Source organism: Chelonia mydas, chromosome 7 (genome assembly GCF_015237465.2).
Source record: "Chelonia mydas isolate rCheMyd1 chromosome 7, rCheMyd1.pri.v2, whole genome shotgun sequence".
In the NCBI taxonomy this organism is placed as follows: domain Eukaryota; kingdom Metazoa; phylum Chordata; order Testudines; family Cheloniidae; genus Chelonia; species Chelonia mydas.
The window spans coordinates 54,092,309-54,098,757 of record NC_057853.1 but is presented as its reverse complement, the minus strand read 5'-3'; positions in this window follow the sequence as shown (position 1 = coordinate 54,098,757).

Below are 6,449 nucleotides of genomic sequence, written 5' to 3'. Positions count from 1 at the left end.
ACGGCCTCGTGGGGAGCGGAAGCCCTAATTAAAAGACAGGCAGACAGCAGCAAAGTCTCCCATTCAGAGGGATGACAATGGGACGGTCTGTGGAGCAGAACCGGGAGGGAATGAAAGGAGTGCGGGGCAGCAGAACAGCACCCCGGCAAGGGAGAGGCCTGGCTGACCTGCGCTCAGCCCCCGAGCCAGGCACACACCCCGCTTTGGGGGCGGGGGGGCGTGCGCAGGGACAGAGAGATCACAACGCAGCAGGCGACTGGCTAAGCAATTTCTATTCTCTCCCCCTCTCTATTTTTTCCCCACTAGTTAAACTCCATTTGCCCCTGGCAAGATGCCTGAGGTCAGGTGAATGAAAGCTGCCCAGGACAGGAGAGATGCAGGACGGGGTTGGGGGGGGGGTCATTGGCTGTACTGATGAACTACCGGGATGGCTGACAAGTGGTGCTGGCAGCGGGGGAGGAATACCAAGCCCTCTTGGGTCACCTCCCCAATCCGTGTGGCCAGACAGGCCCCAGGGTGCCTGGCCTTTCCACTCCAGCAGTGCTCCTGAATGTGTTAATTAGCCACCAAGCACCGCATGAGTCATATGACAGCCATGAGCGGCTTGGCCTCTGGCATGGCTCACAAAGGTGTGTGTGTGGGGGGGGGAAGCGCCACATTCTTCCAACAGTGGCTTTGGTTGGCGGGATGGCGGGGGGGGGAGGGATTGAGCATGGCTGTTGCCTCTCTCTGAAGGGGAGGGCCCCACTGGCTTGGGGGCTCCTCCTGCCCTGGATTGCTGGGAGATGTTACCTTTGATCTTGGGTTGGAGGACAGGAGGGGCAGGGGGTGTCTGCCGACTCCTGTTCTTTCTGGGAGTGGATACTATAAAAGGCCTCTAGAGAAGAACAAGAGGCCCAGGGCTTGTTGAAGGGCAGCCTACTACATCAGAATTAATTTGGGGCTCTTTCCAAAACAAAGGCCCTCTATGGCTCTCAATATGTTTACACAATAGTGCATAGAAAGAGCATCAAAGTGTCATCTTGAGGGCTCCCCTCCTCCTGCCTCTGGCCTCCTCGCCTTGCTTCTACCCTTTCCCACTCACTCAGCATGCCTCTCTTCTCCTCCACCTGCCCGTTCCTCCTTTGCTCTTTCTTCCTTTCAGCCAGATTCCTCTGCCCCTTCTGTCTGCTTGAAGCAGAATTCCTCTCCTTCTTCCCGCTTTCCTTTGCTTTTTGGAGACTATAGGATTGACCGAGAGGAGTTCACAGCTACTCCAGTCCAGTCTCTCCCAGCAGGAGGCACTGCAGGGAATGGCGTAGTAGCACTAGGCTCGGGGAGTTCACACCTCCCAATCTCTCTTGCTGTAGGGAACGGTGTAGCATGGCTGGACATTAAGAGCAGTCCCTGCAGGACTAGCTTCTCTCAGCAAGGGCTACTGCAGTAGCTCTGCCGGGGGCGGGAGGTCGCTATTACTCCAGTCCCACCGTCCCGCAGCAGGAGATGCTGTGCAGAGCTCACAGCTGCTGTAGCCCTGGGTCCCTGCACTGCACTGGGTCCCCGCACTACAGGCGTACATTTGCTTTCAAGCAGTGATTCTCAATCTTTCTGGGCTTAGGGGCCATTTGTAAATCTCACTGACCTGTCAGAACCCAGTGAATAGCGTTAGTGCAAAAACCAGCTGGCTTGCTAGATGTTTCTGACCCACAATGTGTAACATACACACTAACGTAATAAGCACACGGCGTGTACCATACTGGCGGCTCCTTGCCTGCGGGGCTGGGCTCAGCTCCCAGCTCCAAGTGTTGCAACGCCTGGGTCAAAGCACCACTCTGGTTAGCCAGGCCCCCAACACCCGGATGGGAGCCAGCTGGGCCAAATTTCTGTGTGTAGCCATGAAACCTGGCATACACTCTCTCAAATTTGGCCCAACTGCCTGTGATGCTGATGGGGGGCAGCTGGGCCAAACCTGAGCAGGGCTGCAACCCATGCGCTAGATCGCAACACCCTGAGTGAGGAGCCCAGCCAGGCCCATGGGATGAGCACTGCAGGAGCCTCCAGGGAGCACAGGTGGGCTCTGCAAACTCCCTCAGGGCCTCCCCTCACCCAGCTCTCCGCACGACCCTTTGACACACTCTGGTGACCCAGCTCTGAGTTGCAGCTCACGGTGTGAAAAGCCCTACTAGAGAGGAGCTCACGCGACTTCTCCCACCTGCAGAAGGGTCTGTAGACAACGGGGCAAAAATTCTTACTGCCACGAGGCTCCCGTGCTGCTGATCAACCAGGAGTTATTGAGCTTGATCGGGGATCACTGGGTGAAATTCTCTGGCCCGTGTCACACAGGAGGCCAGACTAGATGAGCGTAATCTCTGAGGTCACAGTTCCTCCATCCCACCTGGAGGTGCTGTCGGAGATGTTGGCTGTGGAACAGCTCCCGGGCCAGCCTTGGATTGCTAAAATCTGTGCAGGAAAGGGACAGAAAGAGCTAAAAGCAGAGGCCTGGGGAGTGGCATGGCAGCATGATCAGTGAAAGAGACAGCAAGGAACAAGGCAAATGAGAGGAGTAAAGGGGCGAGAGAGAAAGGAGGTTTGTGGCTGCCAGGAGTCCCAGCGAAGGCCTGGTAGATGTTCAGACCAAGCCTTCCTAGCACAATCAGTCCTCAGCATTAATGGAGACACATGCCAGAGCCTCGGCAAAGCCATGGCCCAGCTGTCTGCGCTCCCCCTCCAGTCACGGACACCGTGTGTACCGTAAATAACCGAGACCCAGCTAATCGCTCTTCCCAGCTCGCCTCTGCTGAGCAATAGAACCCAACCCAGACAGCACCCCCTACAGGTAGGCAGCAGCCAGCCCACACCTTGCCGTGCCCGGTGGATTCGGTCACAGGCCTGACAGCAGCTCTGTCCACATTCCCTGCGGTTTGGAGAGTGGGGGATGCCTCAGGCAATGGTTCAGTGCCAGGCTGTGGCGTGGGGTAACCTGGGGGGTATGCAGTGGTGAGCTGGAGCCGCTTTGCACCGGTCGAAACATGGCGCCTTCGGCGCCGACTCTGTGGGTGCTCCGAGGGGGGGGGTGCGAGGAGGGCCACCCGTGTCGCAGCAGGTAACCCCGGGGGGGGAGGCACACAGGGGAACCGCTCCCCGCCCCAGCTCGCCTCCTCCTCCCTGGGCCTGAGCGAGAAGCCGCCGCCTGCTTCTCAGCCCTCCCAGGCTTCCCGCATGAACAGCTGATTCGCGGGAAGCCGGGGGAGGGGGCGGAGAAGCAGAGCGGGGCGGCGCGTTCAGGGGAGGAGGCGGAGCGGAGGTGAGCTGGGGCCGGGTATGGGCGGGGAGCTCTGCACCCACCAAATTTTCCCCGTGGGTGCTCCAGCCCCGGAGCACCCACAGAGTCGGCGCCTAAGGCGCCACTTTTGATCTGATCAGTGGGCTGCTCCCCCTTCTCCCCCGCTACCTATGCTACCCCGCCCCTAGGAGCCATAGGGACCTGCCAGATGCTTCCTGGGAGCTGCCCCAGGTAAGCACCGCCGGGACTCCCCACCTCGCCCCCCGGCAGGTCCCTCTGGCTCTTAGGGGCGGGATGGGCACCCACTACAGTAGCCCACGAGACCCTCCTGCCCGGTTCTGGATGGGGCAGGGGGCAGCAGGGGGGGGCGGCGTCAAGGAACGCAGGGGGGTTGGATGGGGCAGGAGTCCCCAGGGGGCGGAGGTGGGCACGACCCCCTCGTGGGGTGAGGAGGGAACCAGTTGTTAAGATTTTGGCAGCTCATCACTGGGGGTATGTGCAACTTGGGGGTCTGCCCAAGGCAGGGAATGTGCTGGGGGCGTACCTTAACATCCCCCTTTGCTGTTCAGTTCCACGGTATGCGTGGTGCTTTGTACCCGACTACCTGTGTGCGTGACACCACCCTGTCCCCATCCTCTGTATCTGCAGACTACAGAGGTCAGGGGCCTGACTGCATCGCAGCTTTGGTCAAGTTTAGGTCAGGGCTCAGCAAATACCTGCCTGTTAAACCTGACCTCGCCTAGGCCTTTGTCCTAGTGTAGATGCAGAGTAAGAGCGTTGGCTTGAATTAGCTGTTGTGTTGGAAATGAGAGAGATACAGAGCCTCACAGGAACACAGCTGTTCTGTACATTCTCCTAGCACTACAACACACCTCACAGACCTTCCCCCCTAACAGTGAGATCTAGTGAATAGGGCACTGAAGGGGGAGTCAGGAGACCTGGGTTCTGCTGTTCTTGGCTTTGCCACTGACCAGTTGTGTGACCTTGGGCGAGTCACCTTACCTCTAGTGTCCCTTCCCCTACCCTTTGTCTCTCTAGCTATTTAGATTGTGTGTGCTCTTTGGGGCAGGGATTGTTTCTCACTAGGTGTTTGTACAGCACCTAGAACGACACAGCCCTGATGGCAGTTGGGCTCCGGCTGCTACAATAATACAAATCATAATAAAGTCCCAGCTGACACACTACAGTGCTCAAAGTGCCTTTACACACGTGCACACAATGTCAAAGCCCAGGCCAGTCACCAGCCTTAGGCGTGTGATCCAAGAAAAGCTGGATGGAGAAGACCTCGCAGACAGCCTTGCCCACACGGGAGGGGACAAGGTGGCTTCTAACCTCGCACGCCTCAGCCGTAACATAGAGCAGGCTGCAACGTCGGCAGGAGGCCAGGCTCTCTGGAATTGGGCGATCCAAAGGGTGCACTCTACGCTCGGCGAGCAGGAGAAGGGAGGAATGATGAATGAAAGGACCTCGCTTGAGTTGGACAGTCCTGGCAGTGGCAGGACCACAAGCAGCTCCCAGGTCCACAGTGTCTCTGGCAAAATGTCCCTCTAATGCCATCAGAGGAGCCGAAAAGCCCTGGCAGGACTCATGGCCCGCACCACAGAAGCAGCTGTCTTTCCACGTCTGGAATAGCAGTTCGTCTTACGCTTGCAACTTTTAAGAATGGTTGGATTCAAACTGGCGACTGGAGTCTGCAGGGAACCGCTGCCATTCAGACATCATAGCTGGCTACAGGCTCAAGGACAGATGCTTATTCAAATTTGCCTTAGCTTTTTGTTAATAGAGACTGATTGCTATCTGTCACAAACCTGCCTACCCCAAGCATTCAACAATCATGAGCCAGGCCCCCCAAAATCATGGGTTTGGCTTAAAAATACTAAAATTTTGGGGTCTTTCTTATTTGCCTTCTCGTTATTTAACACATGGGGTCATGTTTTCTCTGCAGTCTGAGAGCCTGAAACATACTTTTAAAAGCAAAAGGAAGCTGAGATTCTCACTAATCAAATGCTTCTAGGAGATGGGGCTTTAAAAAACACCAACTAGCACGGGAGTTGCAGTAAAACAATGACAGTCGGCAATGCCATTGCTGCATTACAAAATAACCTTGACATCTGGAAACCGATTAGTCCATTCTAGTTTTTTGGAACTTGTAAGTGGTTGGGCTTTAATTCCACTTTACCCATTCTATAGCACCTCCCATTCCAGAGCCTCAAACCACTTTCAAAAGTTCATGAATGTTATCCTATGTACGGTGGGTACACACGAATGTTCCCAATTTCTAAGATGGGGAAACTGAGGCACAGAGAGACGCTGGCCAGCAAGTTGGCTTCCCACAAACTGAAGTAAATGAAAATCTGGGGCACTTCTGAAAATCTTGGCCTAACTGACTGGCCTACAGGCACACAGTGAGTTCACATCCCCCAGCCCTTTTCTTCACCCCCTAGATCATGCACAAAAATAACTGGACTTCAGATTCAAAGCCATTGTGCCATGACCATCAGCATCCTACCAACTTGACTTTAACAGACTGCTCATCCCCATGCCAAGGAGTCAGGTGATTCCTGGGACTGCAGCTATCACCATATCCCAGAATTCTGTGTCCCCCTGGCATCATGGCTCTCACCAACCCCCTATACCCAGCACTGAAAACTTGTCCCATACCTGCCAGCATATCCCTGACACCGCGAACGTACCCCTCGCCCCATCCCAAAATTCTCTGTATCCCTGGCACCGAAACCCTACCCCTTGCCCCATCCCAGAGTTCTTTGTATCCCTGGCACTGCGAACCTACCCCATGCCACATCCAGAGTTCTCTGTATCCCTAACACAGTGAACCTACTCCTCGCTGCATACCAGAGTTCTCTGCATCCCTGGCACTGCAACACTGTCCCTCACCATATCCCAGAGTTCTCCGTATCCCTGGCACCTCGAACCAACCCCTCGCGACATTCCAGAGTTCTCTGTGTCACTGGGCCCATGACCCTGCCCTTCGCCACATCCCAGAGTTCTCTGTGTACTGCAACCCTGCCCATCACCACATTCCAGATTTCTCTGCATCCCTGGTACTGCAACCCTGCCCATCACCACATCCCAGAATTCTCTGCATCCCTGGTACTGTGAATCCTCCCCCTCCCCATCCCAGAGTTCTCTGTGTACCTGGCAGCATGACCCTGCCCCTCACTACATC